Raw genomic sequence first — 21780 nt, forward strand, 5'->3', positions numbered from 1 at the left:
ATCAGAGGAGAAAACCAGTATTTCCACAAATGCCCACAAATAAACACAAAAATTCAAGAAATAAGAATAAAGAAGACAACATCACTCCCTGAAATGAACACAACAACACTTCAATATTAGTTATGTGAAGACAAAGAGGTAGATGAAATGCCTAAAAAGGAATTCAAAACATTGATAATAGGATTTCAATTTCAATTTTAATCAGAAGAAAGAGAAGTAAATTCATGAGTTAAAGAAGTCCATACATGACATGGAAGAAAAATTTCACCATGCAACTGAGATTCTGAAGAGAAATCAAGCTAAAATATTAGAAATGTAGAATTTAATATGTGAAATAAAAAATACAGTGGAAATCATGGACAGCAGACTCAGTGATGCAGAAGAAAGAACATCCAAGCTAGAAGACAAATCTTTGAAAATATATCAATCAGAACAAAAAAAAAAAAAAGAAGAAGAAGAAATGAGAAAAATTTAAAAAGTGCTGGAGATTTATGGGATACTATCAATGACCCAACATACTGGTCATAGGAGTTCCTGAAGGTGTATAAAGATAGAATGGATTAGAAAGCCTATTCAGAGGCCAGAGCTGTGGCGCAGTACATAAATCTTCCACCTGCGGCCACAGCATCCCATATGAGTGCTGGTTCTAGTCCTGGCTGCCCCTCTTCCAATCCAGCTCTCTTCTATGGCCTGGGAAAGCAGTAGAGGATGGCCCAAGTCCTTGGGCCTCTGCCCCCACGTGGGAGACCAGGAAGAAGCTCCTGGCTCTTGGCTTCGGATCGGCGCAGCTCCGGCCGTAACGGCCATTTGGGGAGTGAACCAACGGAAGGAAGACTTTTCTCTCTGTCTCTCCCTCTCACTGTCTGTAACTCTACCTCTCAAATAAATAAATAAATCTTTAAAAAAAAAGAAAGAAAGCCTATTCAGTAAAATAATTACACAGAACTTTCCTAATTATGAGAAAGAAAGCAATGCCTAAGTACAGGAAGCACATGGAACTTCTAATAGACATCACCAGAAAAGATCTTCACCATGATACATTGTAGTCAAACTTTCAGCAATAAAACATAAAGAAAAGTGTCTAAATGTGCAAGAGAGAAACATTAGATTACTTTCAGACAATCTCCAATCAGACTCAGCGGATTTCTCATCAGAAAATCTACAGGCTAGGAGAGAATAGAGAGACACAGTCCAAGTCTTTTTTTTTTTAAATACTGATTTTAAATGTTCTTTTGTTGCTGTTAAAATTTTTATTTATTTATTTGGAAGGTAGAGTTACAGACAGTGAGAGGGAAAGACAGAGAGAGAGGTCCTCCATCCACTGTTTCACTCCCCAAATGGCCACAATGGCCAGAGCTGCACCAACCCAAAGCCAGGACCCAGGATCTTCCTTCAGGTTTCCCCAGGGAGCACAGGGGACCAAGGACTTGGGCCATCCTCCACTGCTTTCCCAGGCCATAGCAGAGAGCTGTATCGGAAGAGGAGTAGCCAGGACTAGAACCAGTGCCCATATAGGATGCCGGCTCCACAGGCAGAGGATTAACCCACTGCGCCACAGCGCCACCCCCTCAAATCTTTAAATAACAAAACTATCAACCCAGAATACTGTATCCTGCAAGGCTCTCATTTAGGACTGAAGGTGAAATAAACACCCTCCATAACAAACAGAAATGGAAAGAATTTGTCACCATTTGTCCAGCCTTATGAATGATGCTTAAGGATGTGCTACATACAGAAGCACAGAAAGACAGTCATCATTAGGAAAGAAAATTAAGAAATGACTATAATATTGTATAAGCACCCAATCCCAGGGCACTCGGTGACTTAAAATAAATGTTAATGGATCTACATGGAGACACAGGCTCTAATACAATAGTATTGGGGTATTTCAACACCCCACTTTCAGCAATGGACAGATCAACCAAACAGAAAATCAACAAAGAAACAATAGAGCTAATTGAAACTATAGATCACATAGACCTAACATATCCATAGAACCTTTCATCCCACAGTTGCAGAATACACATTCTTTTCATCAGTGCATGAAACTTTTTCTAGGATAGACCATAGGTCATACAGCAAGTCTGAGAAAAATCCAAAACAATGAAATCACTTCATGTAGCTTTTCTGACCACAATGGAATGAACATGGAAATTAACAACTCAAAAATATCTAGAACATGTGCAAGCATATGAAGACTAACAACATGCTCCGAATGAACAATGTATCATAGAGAAGTCAAAAGGGAAATAAAAAAATTTCTGGAAACAAATGAAGATGACTAAAATGTGTCAAAACTTATGGGATACAGCAAAAGCATTATTAAAAGGGAAGTTTATAGCAATCAGCACCTTTATCAAGAAATTGGAAAAGAACCAAATAAATGACCTATCAACATATTTAAAGACACAGAAAAACAACAAATCAAACCCAAAATTATTAAGAGAAATAATTAAAACTACAGAATAAATAAACACAATTGAAACCAAAAAAGATACCAAAGGTCAGTGAAATGAAAAGTTGTTTGAAAAAATAAATAATACTGACATACCATTGGTCCAGGTAACATAAAAAAGAGGGAGAAGACCAAAATTAATGAAATCACAGATGAAAAAGGAGATTCAATAATAGATACTGCAGAAATAAAAAGAATCATTAGGAACTACCACAAAGAGCTATATGCCAACAAATTAGAAATTCAAGAAGAAATGGATAGATTCCTGAAACATGAAAAATTAAGTCATGAAGACATAGAAAACCTAAACAGACCAAAAACCAAGATGGAGATTAAATCAGTAATAAAGAACCTGCCAGCAAAGAAAAGCCAGGACCAGATGGCTGAATTCTACCAGAGATTTAAAGAACTAGTTCCAATTATTTGCAAGCTATTCAAAACAATTGAAAGGAAGGGAATCCTCTCAAATTCCTTCTATATAGCCAGCACCACCTTAATGCCTAAACCAGAAAAAGATACAACAGAGAAAAAGAACTATAGACCAATATTCCTGATGAACATAGATGAAAAAAATTCTCAACAAAATACTAGCTAGTCAAATCCAACAACACATCAGGAAGATCATTCACTTGGACCAAGTGGGATTTACTCCTGGTATGCAGGGATGCTTCAAAATACACAAATCAGTAAGTGTGAGACATAACAGTAACAAATTGAAAAATAAAAACCACATGACAAGCCAGTGCTGTGGTGTAGTGGGTAAAGCTGTGGCCATATGGGTGCCAGCATGCCATATGGGCACTGGTTCGAATCTCAGCTGCTCCACTCTGACCCAGCAATCTGCTATGGCCTGGGAAGGCAGAAGAAAACAGCCCGGGTCCTTGGGCCCCTGAACCCGTGTAGGAGACCTGGAGGACGTTCCTGGCTCCTGGCTTCGGATCAGCATAGCTGTAGTCATTGCAGACAATTGGGGAGTGAAACAGTGCATGGAAGACCTCTCTCCCTCTCCCTCTCTCCCTCCCCCACCTCTCTGCCTCTCCTTCTCTCTGTGTGTAACTCTGACTTTCAAATAAATAAATAAATCTTTCAAAAAAACTATATGACTATCTCAATACATACAGAGAAAGGATTTGGTAAAAAACAACATTGTTTCATGGAAAAAAACTTAAGCAAGTTGAATATAGAATGAACATTCATTCCTCAGTACAATCAAGACAATTTGTGACAATCCACAGCCAGCATCTTATTGAATGGGAAAAAGTTGGAAGCATTTCCACTAAGATGTAGCTCCACACCAGGATGCCTATTTTCACCATTGCTATTTAATATAGTCCTGGAAGTTTTAGCTAAAGCCATTAGGTAAGAAAAGAAACCAAAAGGATACAAATTGGGAAGTGGAGGTCAAAGTGTCACTATTTGCAGATATCATGATTCTATATATAGGGGACCAAAAAGACTCCACTAAGATACTACTGAAAGTCATAAGAGAGTTTGATAAAATGACAGGATATATAATTAACACACAAAAATTAATAGCCTTAGAATACTGAGACAATGCCTAGCTGAGAAATCAGTCCCATTCACAAAAAATGTTCCATGCTCATGGATTGGAAGAATTAACATCATCAAAATGCCCATACTCATGGAAAGCCAAGACACTGTGGCAAAAAATGGCCTACCTTAAAGATCTCTGTGAGTGAGATCACAGTGGAAAGAAGAGACCAACAAAGAAGGAGGTACCTTTCTCTGAAGGGAGAAGAGAACTTCCACTTTGATTATGGCCCTTTCTAAATAATGTCAGAGTTGGCAAACTCAAAAGGCTTCCATAGCCTTGGCAGCTCATGACAAGAGCCTTGGGTGATCACTGATGTCATTAATAAGAGTGTCAATTGTTAAATCAACAACAGGAGTCACTGTACACTTATTCCCCATTAAAGACCTCTGTCCTTAATGAGTTGTACTATGAGTATTAACAGTAAAACTTGTCTTCAAACAGTACTTTATATTTTGTGTGTCTGTGTGGGTACAAACTGTTGGAATCTTTACTTAGTTATAGAGCTGGTCTTCTGTATATAAAGTTAACTAAAAATGAACCTTAATGAAGAATGGGATGGGAGAGGGAGTAGGAGGTAGGATGGTAGTGGGGGTGGAGGGTGAGTATGGGGGGAAGAACCGCTACATTCCAAGAGTTGTACATATATAATTTATATTTATTAAATAAAAGCTTTCTAAAAACAAGTCCATACTACCAAAAGCAATTTACAAATTCAGTGCAATTCCAATCAAAATACCAAGGACATTCTTCTCTGATTTAGAAAAAAAAAGATGCTGAAATTCATATGGAAACACAGGATACCCAGAATAGATAAAGCAATCTTATACAACAAAAACAAAGCCAGAGGCATTTCAAGATTTCAAGACATACTATAGGGCAGTTATAATAAAATAAATGGTTCTGGGAAAATTGGATTTCCACATGCAGAAGTATGAAACAAGATCCCTCTACCATACACCTTATACAAAAATAAACAAAAAATGAATCAACAATCTAAATATGATCTGATACCATCAACTTACTAGAGGAAATATAAGTATAAACTAGCACAGCCACTGTGGAAGATGGTAAGAAGATAACTCAGAAAGCTGAAAATACATCTACCATACGACCCATCAATCCCAGTTCTGGGAATTTATCCAAGGGAAATGAAACCAGCATAGGAAAGAGTTATCTGTACTGCCATGTTTACTGCAGCTCAATTCACAATAGCTAAGATATGGAATCAACTCAGATGTCCATCAAGTGATGACTGGATTAAGAAATTGTAGTATATATACACTATGGAATGCCACACAGCAGTAAAAGAAAAATGAAATCCTGTCATTTACAACAAAAAGGATGCAACTGGAAACCATTATGCTTAGTAAAATAAGCTAGTCCCCAAAACACATATGTTTTCCCAGATCTGTGGTAACTAATAGAGTACCAAAAATGTAATGTGTAAGATTGAAATTGAGGAGCCAGCACTGTGGCATAGCGGGTAAAGCCACCGCCTGCAGTGCCAGCATCCCATACGGGGGCCAGTTCTAGTCCTGGCTGCTCCACTTCCAATCCAGCCCTCTGCTGTGGCCTGGGAAAGCAATAGAAGATGGCCCAAGTCCTTAGGCCCCTGCACTTGCATGGGAGACCTGGAAGAAGCTCCTAGCTCCTGGCTTCAGATCAGCTCAGCTCCAGCCATTGCTGCCATCTGGGGAGTGAACCAGTGGATGGAAGCTCGCTCGCTCTCTCGCTCTCTCTCTCTCTCTCTCTCTGCCTCTCCTTCTCTCTGTGTAACTCTTTCAAATAAATAAAAAAATATTTTCAAAAAATTGAAGTTGAGATTTTGAGATTTGATGATCTTTTACAGCCCTTGTCTCTACTGTTTAGGAATACCATTTTGTTTCTCCTATTTGTTGAACACTTTACTTAGTATAGTGTTAATCTTATGAATATAAAGTAAATTGAAAGTTGATCATTGTAAAAATTAAGAGAAGGAATAAAAAAAGGAGGAGGAGGAAGGGTTGGAGCATGGGCAGAGGGAGGTTAGGGTGGGAAGTTTTGCTACATTCCTAATATATATGAAATACATAAACTGTGTTTACCTTAAACAAAAATTTTTAAAAAGACTCCATGAAGGATAATCTCGTGTTTCAGCATATAGTGCATTGGGAGTATTTTTTAAATAGCCACCATTAGAGGATATCAAAACAGATCACAGTAAAACAAACTGTAAGACCCAACATATATGTTGCTTCACTTTTCTAAATATAATATTTATAAAATGAGACTTCACAATCACTCTGAATCTTGACACTGGGTCAGATTCTTTGCTTATTCCCTTTCATCAACTGTCAGCATTCAGACCACAGGCTTATCCCGTGTCTGTGCGAATTCAAAGATCAGTACTCCCAAGATAAACAACCAAAAGGGAGTCTCTGGCCCTCTTACTCCTACCTTTTGACTAAAAGCTTAGTAAAAATGATGGCTCACAGCATTAAATACTACAAACATGGTTACTGAGCAAGCACTTTACACATAGTAGCTTATTCAATCCCTTAACCATCCTCAATGCTACCATTTTCCCAATTTTATAACCAAGAAAGCTGAAACTCAGAAGCATTGTGTAACAAATCCAAAGCAACATAGCTAGGCAAAAGCAGCACCAGGACTAAAGCCAGCTTAAAACAAAATGTTTTGTTGCCTCTGCACTGCTCTTCATTCTGTCAATTAAACTCGACTAAATGCCTCCTATATGCTGAGTACTGTTCAAGCAAATTAAAGAATAAGAACAGTGGCTGCCATCATGGAATAGTGGGTAAAGCCTCTGCCTGTGATGCTGGCATCCCATCTGGGCACCAATCCATGTCCCAGCTGCTCCACTTCCAATTCGGCTCCCTGCTAATGGCCTAAGGAAAGCAGTGCAAGATGGCACAGGTGTTTGGGCCCCTGCCATCCATGTAAGAAAACCAGATGAAGCTCCTAGCTCCTGGCTCCTGTCTTTGGCCTGGCCCAGCTCTAGCCATTACATCCATCTGGAAAATAAACCAGTGATGGAAGATATCTCCCCCCCACCTTTCTCTGTAACTCAGAATTTCAAAATAAATAAATAAAACTTATAGAGCATTGAATCTGTAAATTGCTTTCAGGAGAATGGACATTTTGATAATATTGATTCTTCCAATCGATAAACATGGCAGATTTTTTCATTTTTTTTTTGTATGTACTTCTATCTTTTTCTTTAATGTTTTGTAATTCTCATCATAGAGATTCTTTACATCCTTGGTTAAATTTATTCCATGGTACTTGATTGTTTTTGCAGCTATTGTGAATGGGATTGATCTTAGAAGTTCTTTTTCAGCCATGGCATTGTCTGTGTATACAAAGGCTGTTGATTCTTGTGCATTGATTTTATATCCTACTACTTGACTAAACTCTTCTATGAGTTCCAATAGTCTCTTAGTGGAGTGCTTTGGATTCCCTAAATAATCATATCATCTGCAAAGAGGGATAGTTTGACTTCTTCCTTCCCAATTTGTATCCCTTTGATTTCTTTTTCTTGCCTAATGGCTCCGGCTAAAATTTCCAATACTATACTGAATAGCAATGGTGAGAGTGGGCATCCCTGTCTGGTGCTGGATTTCAGTGGGAATGCTTCCAACTTTTCCCCATTCAATAGGATGCTGACTGTGGGTTTGTCATAAATTGCCTTGGTTGTGTTGTTACTCCACTTTTGATTTGGCTTTCTGCTTAGATGCCTGAAAAGGAACAGATGGAGGCTCAAGTGCTCATGTCCCTGCCACCCACGTGGGAGACACGGATGGAATGCCTGGCTTTGTCCTAGGGCAGCCTCAGCTGTTATGGCCATTTGGGGAGTGAACCAGCAGATGGAAGATCTCTCTCTCTGTCTCCCCCCACCATGACTTTCAAATAAATAATTTCACTAAGGAAAAACAAAATATCCTTGTAGAGGCACTAGTAAAATTCTGTTGACATTCAAAAAGGAGGAGGAATGGGGATTTGGCACGGTAATTAAGAGGCCACTTGGAATGTCCACATCCCAAATCAGAGAGCCTGGGTTCAAGGCCAAGCTATACTTCCGATTCCAGCTACCTGGAATGGGAATCCTGGGAGGCAGCATGTGATGGCTCCAGTAGCTGTGTCCCTGCCACCTACATGACAGACGAGGACTGAGTTCCTGGTTCCCAGGTGTTTGGGGAGTGAACCAGAGCATATGACATTTTCCCTCTCCCTTCCCTTCTTACTTTCCTACCTGCCTTCTCTCCCTCCAACCCAATAAAATACAAAGAAATTTAAAAGAAAAGGAAAGGATTGCTTCTAAATGGGCAATTTTAAAAGTTCTCATAGGGGCGCCAGCGCCGCAGCTCACTAGGCTAATCCTCCGCCTTGTGGCGCCGGCACACCGGGTACTAGTCCCGGTCGGGGCGCCGGATTCTGTCCCGGTTGTCCCTCTTCCAGGCCAGCTCTCTGCTGTGGCCAGGGAGTGCAGTGGAGGATGGCCCAGGTGCTTGGGCCCTGCACCCCATGGGAGACCAGGATAAGTACTTGGCTCCTGCCATGGATCAGCACAGTGCGCCGGCCGCAGCGCACCAGCCGTGGTGGCCATTGGAGGGTGAACCAACGGCAAAGGAAGACCTTTCTCTCTGTCTCTCTCTCTCACTGTCCACTCTGCCTGTAAAAAAAAAAAAAAAAAAAAAAAAGTTCTCATAAGGGAAGTAATCTTGACCTCAACCTTGAAAGATGAGTTAGGGAATTCGTTCTAGACAGAAGCTTTGGCAACAATGCTTAAGAGAAAAATCAGAAAGGGCAGTCTGATTACAGCACCACGTGTGCAGGTATGGGAAACAGGTGGAAGAGAGGTTATCTCCTTGCTTTGTTTTGCTTGCTGGGATAAATCAAAACACACCTCCCCAGTCAGCCAAGGCTGAACAAATTTCTCTAGCTTGGTGAGTGGCAATATAGCAAATACTTGATGAGCACAAACTCAGGAGCCAAGCACACTGGATTCCAATCTGGCCTCCACCACTTATTGTTATTCTATAAAGTGGGCACTATAAGGTATTTCATAATGTTCTTTCAAGGATTTAAGGAGATAATACCCCTGAAAAAGAATTTTATTTTTTTAAATAGGGCCAGCATTGTGGCACAGCAGATTAAGCCACCACCTGTGATGTTGGGATCCACGTGAATGCTGTTTCAAGCCCCACTTTTTTTTTTTTTTTTTGACAGGTTAGAGTTATAGACAGTGAGAGAGAGACAGAGAGAAAGGTCTTCCTTCCATTGGTTCACTCCCCTAATGGCCACTACGGCCTGCCGGCACTGCACCAATCTGAATGCTTCCTCCCCGTCTTTCATGCAGGTGCAGGGACCCAAGCACTTAGGCCATCCTCCGTTGTCCTCCCGGGACACAGCAGAGAGCTGGACTGGAAGAGGAACAACCGGGACTAGTACCCGGTGCCCCAACCGGGACTAGAACCCGGGGTGCCAGCGCCACAAGCGGGGGATTAGCCAAGTGAGCCACAGCTCCAGCCCAAACCCCACTCTGATCCAGCTCCTTGCTAACGTGCCTGGGAAGGCAGAAGGTGGCCAAATACTTGGGTCCCTACCTTGCATATGGGAGACCTGGAAGAAGCTCCTGGCTTCTGTTTTCAGCCTGGTGCAGTCTTAGCCATTGTTGTCATTTGGGGAGTGAACGAGCAGATGGAAAATCTCTTTCTCAGTCTCTTTCTCCCTCACTATGACTGCCTTTCGTGTGAATAAATAAAATATTTTTAGAGTGAGGCACTGAGTGGCTCTTTGGATTTGTTTGGCAGTTCTGTGGAGTCTAACAGAGGACATGGCAGTGCAGCGGAAATGGACACCAATGATGGCATCAAGAGCAACTGGAATGAGGTTGTTGCTAACTTTGATTATAAGAATTTAAAGCAGGTCGGCGCCGCAGCTCAATAGGCTAATCCTCCACCTAGCGGCACCGGCACACCGGGTTCTAGTCCCGGTCGGGGCGCCGGATTCTGTCCCGGTTGCCCCTCTTCCAGGCCAGCTCTCTGCTGTGGCCTGGGAAGGCAGTGGAGGATGGCCCAAGTGCTTGGGCCCTGCACCCCATGGGAGACCAGGAAAAGCACCTGGATCCTGGCTCCTGCCATCGGATCAGCGCGGTGCGCCGGCTGCAGCGGCGGCCATTGGGGGGTGAACCAACGGCAAAGGAAGACCTTTCTCTCCGTCTCTCTCTCACTATCCACTCTGCCTGTCCAAAAAAAAAAAAAAAGAAGAAGAAGAAGAATTTAAAGCAGTCTCTTCTTCAGAATTTCTATGCTTGTGGTTTTGAGATACCTTCAGCTAATCAGCAAAAGGCTATCATTCCTGGCATGGAAGATCCAAAAGATAATTCTGGCACTTGGAGACTATGTGAGAACAACCTGTGATGCCTGAATTGGTGCAACAGCAGACATGAAATGCAAAAATTGCAGGCTGAAACACCACATATTGTTGTTTGTACCCCAGAAAGAGTATTTGATATGGTAAACAGAAGATAATCTTTCTCCAAAATGGATCAAAATGTTTTGGATTAAGCAGAAGAAATGTTGGCCCAAGGGTTTAAGGATCAAACCGGTGAGATTTTTTGAAAATTAAATACCAGGCCAGCACCATGGCTCACTTGGTTAATCCACCGCCTGCGGCACCGGCATCCCATATGGGCACCGATTCTGTGCCGGTTGCTCCTCTTCTAGTCCAGCTCTCTGCTGTGGCCCAGGAGTGCAGTGGAGGATGGCCCAGGTCCTTGGGCCCTGCACCCGCATGGGAGACTAGGAGGAGGCACCTGGCTCCTGGCTTCAGATCAGCGCAGTGCCGACCGTAGCAGCCATTTAGGGGGTGAACCAGCAGAGGGAAGACCCTTTCTCTCTGTCTCTCTCTCTCGATGTCTGTAACTCTACCTGCCAAATAAATTTTTAAAAATTAAATTAAATTAAATACCAGTTTTCAGGTCTTGTGCTGCTTTCTGCCACAAGCCAATCGATGTGGTAGAAATTACCAAAAAAAATCATGAGAGATCTAATTCAAATTCTGGTGAAGAAGGAAGCCTGACCCATGGAAGAATCCAACAGTTCTACGTTAATATTGAAAGAGAGGAACAGAAGTTGGATAAGCTTTGTGCCTTGCAGGCCACCATTTTTCTCAAAACAATGTGCAAAGTGGACTGGATCACTGAGACAATGCATGCCAGGACTTCCCAGTTTCTGCTCAGCGCGGTGACATGCACCAGAAGCAAAGAGATGTCATCATCAGACAGTTGCAATGAGAGTCAAGCTGGGTGCTGAACACTGCCAACTTGTTGGCTCATGGGACTCATGTACAAGTGTCTTTGGTTATAACTACTATCTGTCCAGCAATCGTGAAAACCATATTCACAGAATTGGCAGAGGGGGTCGATTTGAAAGAAAGGTATGGCTTGCTTTGTTATTGAATAAGACAAGAGAGTTCTTCAAGACATTGAGGCTTTCTACAATACTACAGGGGCGGAAATGTCCATGACTATGGCCGACCTTATTGAATTCCTGCAGTGAGATAGTTTTGAATGCAGGGCTCCCTGTTGTTGAACTCCCAGTCACAACATGAACTGTGCATCCCCCAAGGTCCTTTGAATGAATATATACCCATGGGCTCCATAAGAAGCAAGGTAGAACTTACTTAGTTTTAATGACTATATCTTTTTTTTTTTTTTTTGAGAGACAGAGTTAGTCAGTGAGAGAGAGAGAGACAGAGAGAAGGGTCTTCCTTCTGTTGGTTCACACCCCAAATGGCCTCCACAGCCAGTGCGCTGCGCCGATCCGAAGCCAGGAGTCAGATGCCTCCTCCTGGTCTCCCATGCGGGTGCAGGGCCCAAGGACCTGGGCCATCCTCCACTGCCTTCCCGGGCCACAGCAGAGAGCTGGACTGGAAGAGGAGCAACCGGGACAGAATCCGGCGCCCCAACCGGGACTAGAACCCTGAGTACGAGTGCCGCAGGTGGAGGATTAGCCTAGTGAGCCACGGCGCCGGCCTAATGACTATATCTTAAAGAGTTTCTTGGAAAAGGCTTAATAAACCAACAACAAAATACACCACAAGTTCAAGCAGGATAGAAGGAGGAATATTTTGTGGTAGATCTAATAGAGTAGAACATTAAACCTACTGTTCTCTGAGGATAAAAATTAGCAATGGACTTCTATGTTATTTAGCATTTTTTACAAGATCTGGAAAGGCAATATTTCCAAATTTGTAGATGGTATTAAGTTCTTCCAACTCATGAAATGCTAAGCCAACAGGAACAAATCTTGTGACTGGGATGAGAATTGGTACCTGAACTACAGTGTGGGCCAATATTAAAGACATTTGCTTAAAGAAAATGAACTCAAATATACCTATAATTTGAGTTGTGGTTAGGTATAAAAGAAATCCAAGAATTATAACACATTAAAAAAAGAAAAGCTTTTAAGATATCAGCTCAATATATTTGTCTTAGCAAAAAGCCCAGGAAAAAAATAAAAAAGCTTTGAAAATAATAAAGTGTTATTCTGCCCTTTCATAAAAATTCTATCACCTGAATGAAGAATTCTATGTGCACTTCTATATCTTTTGAAGTCTCTAATTGCTCTCATAAATGTCCAAAGTGGGAAACTAAAAAATGTTAAAGTATGTGATTAAAATTTTTCCATTTTTCCTTGGACTTCAAGTACAATAACCTAAGTTTAAAAAGAATACTGTATTACTCTGTACCAGTGGTGGGTAGATCACTTTTGATTCACCATATTCTTTAACTCAGAGCCTCCATGCTGTTTTCAAAAGAAGCTGTATGGATTTACATTCTCACCAAGAGTACATAGGATTCCCTTTTCCCCTCAAGTATGACCAACACCTGTTATCCCTTGTATGCTTCATAATGACTTTCCAAACAGGTCTGAGGTGACATCTCATTAGTCTGAATTTGCATTTCTCTGATGATTAGTCATATTGAACACTCTTTCATCTACCTCTTGGTCATTTATAACATTTCTTGGGGAGAAATCTCTTTAAATCCTTTGTTCATTTTTGGATCAGTTGATTTATTGCTATTGAGTTGTGTGAATTCCTTACATATTTTGGATATCAACCCCTTATCCTATACATAGTTTGCAAATATTCTCTCTTGTTCTGTAGGTTGCTTTTCAACTTGTGTATTATTATACTATATAATCATTCACAATAACAAAGATATAGAATCCACCTACAGTGAGTGTATATCCACACAGAGAGAGAGAGAAAGAGAGAGAAAGGAATTGCTATTCTACATTAAAAAGAAAGAAACATTGCCATTTGCAACATAGATGAGCCCACTGGACGTCATGCTAAGTGAAATAAGCCTGATACAAAGACAAATACTATATGATCTCCTCTACATATCAAATTCTTAAAGTCTAACTCATAGAATCAGGGAATAGAATGGTGATTGCCAGGGGTTAAGGGTGGGGATAATAAGGAGTCCAGCTTTATTTTTCTCCCTGTCACATTTCCTTAACCCCACTGACCAAATGGTCCATCATGTTCCATTGCTATGTGGTGCTGTTTTAAACCCCATACCAGGGTCTCACGTGAGCAATTCTCTTTATATTCTCTCAACTCTGTTTTGTTGTCTACTTCTGGGCCCCCTCCATACTGATTTCATTGCTATGGGTTTGACATATTTCATCGTATCTGGTAATATATGCTCTTCCTCCTTGTACTTGCTTATTTCAAAATCTACTTAGCGATTCAGAACAGACTTAGTATTCTGACATATAAATTTAAAGTAAGATTTTTGTGTTCTCAAAGTACTGCTGGAATTTTAAATTAGAATTGCATTTAATTTGTAGACAATTTATGGAAAAATGACAAACCTACAACATTAAGAAAATCAACCATGATATGATGTTTTCCAATTATTCATATCTTCTTAATTTCTTCACTCAGAATTAAAACATAGAATTTAAAATACACCACTTAAGAAAATAAAAAGAAATGTGGTTTAAGAAGATATTCCCTTAACATGCTGTATCCACCATGTCTTATAAACTAAGAAAACAAACGATTTCCAAGAGACATTAATGTCTAGACCTATAAGCAAGTTTGGCTGATCATTCCATAGTCAGTTAATTTATATTTTTCATACTTATTTCTTTGTTTGAAAGGAGAACAAGAGGGGGGGAAGAGAAAGGGAGGGATGGGGGAGGGGGGAAGAGAGAGAGAGATAGAGACTGACCTTCCACCCCCTGGTTCACTCCCTAAATACATGGTTCACACCCATGTTTCCCATATGGATGGCAGGAACCCAAATACTTGGGTCATCATCTCCTGCCTCCCAGGATGTGTTAGCAGAAAGTTCTATCAGAATCAGAAGTGAGACTCAATCCCACCCACTCCAATATGGATCAAGGTGTCCAGTCCAGTGCCTTAACCTGCTGGATGACAAGACCTACCCTCATAATCAGTTAAGGGAAATTGAGGTTTCCAGAGCATGTGCTCTCTGAGGTTAAGGTCACAGAGGAAAATTCTATCATCTATTATCAGACCCTCTGTGCTGTTGTCAGGCGCTAATGTGAGTCTCACATATCAAGATTCCACAGTCAGCTTCAGGCGCACAAATATACAAATGGAACGCTTTTCAATACCCTGGCCTCTAGAAGTTCATTTGCCTTAAAAAAGCAGGTTTATATAACTGTGGAAACAGATTTGCAAGGAAATCCACTTCTTACAAAGACATAATAAATGTCTTACAAAGATATAACGAATGTTGATTGAGGGGAGGGGAATGGAGGCATTAAAAACAAAGCCCTTCTCGGCTGAAATCTGTTCATTTTATGAGAAGAAAAACGTGGTTTCTAAAATGTTGTTCAGAATCCCAGAACATATCCCTGTTTGATTTTTTTATTGGATGATGGGAGGGATATTTTTTCCTTCTCTGCGTCCATCAGTCCCAGTATTATAAACCATGCACACCACTGCACTTGAAAGTTTCCCAACAATCATTCACCTCATTGGAAATTTCTATTATGTCTTGAACCTACCACATACTTTGAACACATGATGAACCTACCACATGCTTTCACAACTTCAGCTCTTCCTTCTGTTTTGAAGACTTTACCTTCTCACTCCACATCCTATCAACCAGGCCAACTCCTACTCACTCATTAAGGCCCTGGCCACATGTTATCTACAGTCTGTGGTTTTCCCTCATCTTCTAACCCCCAATTGCTTAGTTTTCATTTCACTTTCCTATTCTGTATCTCTCCACCTATTTCTTTGAATTTTAGTCAATATACACAAAGTTCTTCAAATGGTGCTAGACACATGTAAAGCATCATATAATCACTAGCATAGTTAATACTAATTTCTGACTGTGTATGTCTGCTACCACTTAGAGTCAAGGGCTGGGACGATGCCTCACTCATTTTCACCTCCCTAGTGCCTTACTATGAATGCAGTATACAGTAAGAACTCGAAAAAGGATCTTTGAAATAATTACCCTCAAGGCAATGAGAACTGCCCAATCTGAAGCAGGGGCAAGATGGTGTCTTGACCTTTTCAGCCTTACTCATTTTGAACTAAACCTTTGGCTGCTGCACTCCTCCATTGCTATGGTCAGTTGGGTGCTCTAGTCATTGCTAGAGAAGTCATCTAGAATAATTGAGATACCTCCAATCTACACTATACAGGAACAGCAAGCCAAACACCCTTTGAGAACTCATTTTCAGTGGGAAAAGAAACCATTTATTTTCTAATGATTCACTGCCAGCATGTCTGAACAGTCTTGGCCAGTGAAATGCAATATTTTGGTGGCTTTATTTCCTGTAGATAAATAGTTGGATATTTGTGGTTACTTCATTTCTGGCCAAAATCAATTGTGCTTGATGCAGCGATAGAGGGAATTAATCACACGTACCCAACCAATATCCACAATAACTTTTTTTTAAATTTGAGAAGAATTAAATCACTCTTCTTAATACCACTCATGTTTATGACCTAAGATGTCAATATATCATGCTTTCAACCAAATCAATTTTCTGCTGAAATAAATGCATTGCCCTTCTTTCTCAACTCAATTCTGTGGAGCCTGTCTTCAAACATTATTCTGAAAGAAAAAAATACATTTTCAATATTTCTCATCTAGAGATCCAAATCATGTTCAGATGAGTTATAAACCTCAGTCAGTCTCCTAACTAGAAATGTAGTCTTGTACCTATATGAAGGGCAAAGAGAACATATCTTTGAGCTCATCAATGAACTTACATATACATATTTTCATCTATCTATCCTAATAAAATATAATGCTTTAATCCCTGAATGTGTGGTGTAAAGAGGGAGCTGTAGAGACATTGAAACCACCAACTGAAGTCATCTCTACCAGCACTAACTTCAGAAACAGCCCATTCTCTAACCCCAATGGGCTCCCACTGCCTACTGAGGGAGGATGTTTAAGTGCCGGCATCCCTTGTTGCAAGCCTACATGGTTCCCAGCAAACCACCACACCCAGAGAATTCTAGGAACTCCAAGGACATCGAAGAAGAGGGAAGCTCGATCCTCCTATTCCTAACTCTGGTTCCAATGCAGTGGCCATATTGTTTCCAGTGAGAACTCCATCAACCAATAGCCCTTGAGATTTTTATCTTTCAGGAGAAGAAAGCCACTTAAGAAAGTTGCGTGATCATTTCAAACTGTGCCATATTCTATTTCCCAAGACACTGAAGTCTGCAAAAAAAAAAAAAAAATCCCCAACACATAGACATCAGAAAGTATTCAAGTGGTTCAGAGGCTAAATTTATTTCTGAGTATCCATTGAATTGATTCTATTTGAACTTGGGTTTTCTGTGAAGTATATTTGATTTTTCAGCCTTCTGAGATCTTATTTCACCGTCCTGTATTACCTTGTCCATTCAGGTTAGGCAGAAACTGCGCTACCATCAGTAATGAGAAGATATAAATATTATATACATACATATAAACCAATGCACAGTTTATTCCTAATATGCACTTACTATTAACTTTTTGAAGAGCCCTTGTATGCATGGATTTCAAAAAACTTTATACCAAATTAACCTGTCTTTTAATTCTATTTTCCATGAATTTTTGAAGTACCCATATATATATAAGCTCAGAAAATTTCTGAATAATTGGTTAAAGTCCTTCTACTACATATGAGCCCTGTGGCTACAGGGTAAAGTCTTAAAACTGATGCAACTGTTTTTCACAGGAGTCTTTATAAGACTATGGTCTAGGGATGATGACAGATGCAAATGGACTTTGGGAGATGGGGCATAAGCATAACAGTCTATGTCTTTGGAGACTGTAAAGGGGAAGTGGTCATTCACTTAACTTCTACAAAAAAAAAAAAAAACTGAAACCAATCTGGTGCCCAATGCACTAGTGTTTTCAGAAGTAAAAAGAGAAAAAATACAATAAAAACAGAGAACTATAAAACAATATCCCTAATGAACACTGATGTAAAAATACTCAACAAAATACAAGCAAAACAAATCCAACACAGCAAAAAGATCATCCAAAAACAAACAGAAAGAAAAGAAAAGCAAAACAAAACAAAACAACAACAAAAAATATCATTCACTCTTGAGTGGGATTTATCCCATAGATGATTCAACATACACAAAGCAACATATGTAGTACATCAACAAGATGAAAGATAAAAATCATATTATCCCAATAGATGCAGAGAAAGCATTTGACAAAATACAACATGTTTTCATGGTAAAAAAAAAAAAAAAAAAAAAAAAAAAAAAAAAAAAAAAAAAAACTTCGAATAATCGGGTATAGAAGGGACATACCTCAACACAATAAAGGCAATATATGACAAGGCTATAGCCAGCATCATACTGAGCAGAAAAAAGCTAGGAACATTTCTTGTAAAACCTGGAACCAGAGGCAGGCGGCCGCCCTCTCCCAGCCGTGCAGCCCTGGGAACTTGTGGGCAGGTGGGTCCCCCGTGGGCTGTAGTTTCCCGGCCTGCTCCTCCTCTGCCGTCCCTTGCTGGCGCAAGGCTGGCTTAAGGGTGTTGGAGGGCGGGGGAGGCCCGGAGGGCAAGTGGGGCGCCCCTGGGGACACCCTGTTCTAAGGTACGCTAGCCGACCCTGGTCCAGCCCGACCCTGCTGGCGTGCCTTGCAACTTTTCTGGGCCATGGACCAGCAGCCGTGAGATGCTTGGGTTGGGGGCCGTGCTGCAGTGAGGGGGGCTCGCAGGGTGTCGGGCTTGCAAAGTAAAACCTATGGTGGTCTTCATGGAAGAAATAAGGAACTTGGCTGTGTTATCCTGCCTCAGAGAACAAATTCATCTTTGCAGACCTAGCCTGGGTTGCTGCCTTTGAAAACAAGGAAAGGTAGGTAGAACATCAGCCACAGCACAGCATGGAATTTCCAGAGAGGTCTTACTTCAAACCTTCATAAAGAGCAAGAACACATGGACTTCTGCAAGGGAGACTGAACTGGCCTGAGTGAAGGAGAGGATAACGTGTGCCCTTCCTGTAACTAACACCAAGGAGGTCAGGTGGCAGAAGGTCTTATATGAGCGACAGCCTTTCCCTGATAACTCTGTGGACCGGAGGTTCCTGGAAGAGCTCCGGAAAAATATCTATGCCCGGAAATACCAATACTGGGCTGTGGTATTTGAGTCCAGTGTTGTGGTACAGCAGCTCTGCAGTGTCTGTGTTTTTGTGGTTATTTGATGGTATATGGATGAGGGTCTTCTGGCACCTCACTGGCCTTTTGGGACTGGCCTGGCTTCTTCGTTGATTGGGTACATTTTGTTCGATCTCATTGATGGAGGTGAAGGGCGGAAGAAGAGTGGGCAGAGCCGGTGGGCTGACCTGAAGAGTGCTCTGGTTTTCATTACTTTTTTTTTTCTTAATTTTTTGACAGGCAGAGTGGATAGTGAGAGAGAGAGAGAGAGAGAAAGGTCTTCCTTTGCCGTTGGTACACCCTCCAATGGCCGCCATGGCCAGCGCGCTGCGGCCGGCGCACTGCGCTGATCCGAAGGCAGGAGCCAGGAGCCAGGTGCTTCTCCTGGTCTCCCATGGGGTGCAGGGCCCAGGCACTTGGGCCATCCTCCACTGCCTTCCCAGGCCACAGCAGAGAGCTGGCCTGGAAGAGGGGCAACCGGGACAGAATCCGGCGCCCCGACCGGGACTAGAACCCGGTGTGCCGGCACCGCAAGGTGGAGGATTAGCCTAGTGAGCCGCAGCGGCAGCTTTCATTACTTTCACTTACGGTTTTTCACCAGTGCTAAAGACTCTTACAGAATCTGTCAGCACTGACACCATCTATGCCATGTCCGTTTTCATGCTCTTAGGCCACCTCATCTTCTTTGATTATGGTGCCAATGCTGCCATTGTGTCCAGCACACTGTCCTTAAACATGGCCATCTTCGCTTCTCTCTGCCTAGCCTCACCGCCTCCCCTGGTCCCTGCATGCCTTCATCATGGTGACATTTGCCATCCAGATTTTTGCCCTGTGGCCCATGTTGCCGAAGAAACAGAAGGCATGTACTCCCCGCAGTTATGTGGGGGTCACACTGCTTTTTGCATTTTCAGCCTTGGGAGGCCTGCTGTCCATTAGTGTTGTGGGAGCCATACTCTTTGCCCTTCTGCTGATTTCCATCTCGTGTCTCTGCCCTTTCTACCTCATTCGCCTGCAGCTTTTTAAGGAAAATATTCATGGGCCTTGGGATGAAGCTGAAATCAAAGAAGACTTGTCCAGGTTCCTCAGCTAACTCAGAGACCATTATCATATTGTTAAAGCAAGCTAACAGACTAGCCTTCTAACAAATACAAAATTTGAAGGAAAAATGCCATTTTGGAAGCAGCAGACTGATATAAGAGAATAGAGGTCAAAAGAAAAACAGAAGCAAAAGCATGGTGGTGAGAGTACTTGTCCTTTGTGCTATTCCGTGGATGAAAAAGCTTTCTACGGCCCTCTTGAATTACTGCCTCTCATTTACTATTCACTGTAATAAATGAAGTGATGTTTTATTTAAAAAAAAATAACAACACATCCATGAGGAAAAAAAAAAAAAGAAAAAACCTGGAACCAGACAAGGAGGCCCACTCTCACCACTACTATTCAACATAGTTTTAAAATTTTAGCAAGACCCATTAGGCAAGGGGAAAAAAATCAAAGGGATACAAATTGGAAAAGAGGAAGTCAAATTTTCTTTGTTTTCAGGTGACAAGATTCTTTATACAAGGGAACCAAAAAGACTCCCCTAACCTGTTAGAATTGATGACAGAATTCAGCAAAGTTACACAAAAATCAGTAACATTCTTATATATTAATGATGATCTGGCTGAGAAATAATGTATAAGATCAGTCCCATTCACAATAACTACCAAAGATGTAAATAATTTGGGATAAATTTAACCAAGGATGTGAAAGGTCTAAACAATGAAAATTACAAAACATCAATGAAAGAAGACACATAAATTAGAGTAATCTTCCACATTCATGGACTGAAGAATTAATATAATCAAAATGTCCATAATACCCAAAACAAATTAGAGATTCAATGCAATTCCCATCAAAATTCCAAGGACATTCATCACAGATCTAGAAAACAACAAGCCTAAAATTCATATGGAAACACAAAAGATCCTGACTAGCCAATGCAATCTAAATAACCAAAAAAAGCTGGTGGCACCACAACACCAGATATCAAGATATAGTGCTTGGCTACTCTAATCAAAAAAGCCTGGTACTGCCAAAGAAATTGACATGTAGACCAATGGAACAGAATAGAAACCCCAGAAATAAATCCAGGTATCTACAACCAACTAATTTTTGACAAACTAACTAAAAGTATTCCCTGGAGAAAGGAGAGTCTCTTCAACAAATGGTGCTGGGAAAATTGGATTTCCAGAGGCAGACGTTTGAAATAAGACCCCTATCTTATACCCTATACAAAAAAAAATCACCTCAAAAACACTTGAAACTATTAAATTAGTAGAGGAAAATATAGGGGTAACATCATAAGACATCAGCAACAGGCAAAGACTTCTTGGATAAGATGACAGAAACACAGGCAGTGAAAGCAAAAATAGAGAAATGGGATTATAAACAAGCTAAGAAGTTCTTGTACAGAAAGAAAGACAATCAACAAAGAGATAGCTAACAGAATGGGAGAAAATATTTTCAAATGATGCATCCAAAAAATGATTAATATCCAGAATAGATAAGGAGCTCAAGAGACTCAACAACTACAAAACAAATAATCCAGTTAAGACATTGCAAAGGGTATCATTATGGAAGACACTACAGGGATTCCTCAGAAAACTGAAAATAGATCAATGATATGACCCTGCTATCCCACTCCTGGGAATATAGCAAAATAAAATGAAATCAGCATAGGAGAGAATGCATGCACTCCCATGTTTATAGCAGCTCAATGCCCAATAGCTGTGATATGGAATCAACCTGATGTCTACCAACTGATAACTGGATGAAAAAGCTATGGTATGTGGGAAGCGAGATACACAGCAGACTCATAGAATGGCAGATGTCCTAAACAGCACTCTGGCCTCAGAATCAGCCCTTAAGGCACACGGATCTGTCTGAAAAGCCCTTGATAGTATTACAGGCATGGAAAGCCAAAACCAAAACACTCTGGCAAAAAAATAAAAAACCTAAATGAAAGATCTCCGCGAGTGAGATCCCAGTGAAAAGAACAGGTCATCAAAGAAGGAGGTACCTTTCTCTGGAGGGAGGAGAGAACTTCCACTT

General features: G+C 41.0%; 1 long non-coding RNA gene and 2 pseudogenes across 3 annotated transcripts in view; 2 read left to right on the plus strand and 1 right to left on the minus strand.

The window, feature by feature from the left end:
- The window catches only part of LOC149123107 (uncharacterized), a 381517-nt gene that overhangs the window by 222754 nt on the left and 136983 nt on the right, over positions 1-21780 (minus strand). The window lies entirely within an intron of this gene.
- LOC100343744 (eukaryotic initiation factor 4A-II-like) lies at positions 10320-11572 on the plus strand (annotated as a pseudogene).
- On the plus strand, positions 18741-19800 carry LOC100343492 (phosphatidylinositol N-acetylglucosaminyltransferase subunit C-like; annotated as a pseudogene).

The sequence above is a fragment of the Oryctolagus cuniculus genome, chromosome 12 (assembly GCF_051225735.1).
Source record: "Oryctolagus cuniculus isolate XC-2025 breed Fujian yellow rabbit chromosome 12, ASM5122573v1, whole genome shotgun sequence".
Classification (NCBI taxonomy): Eukaryota; Metazoa; Chordata; class Mammalia; order Lagomorpha; family Leporidae; genus Oryctolagus; species Oryctolagus cuniculus.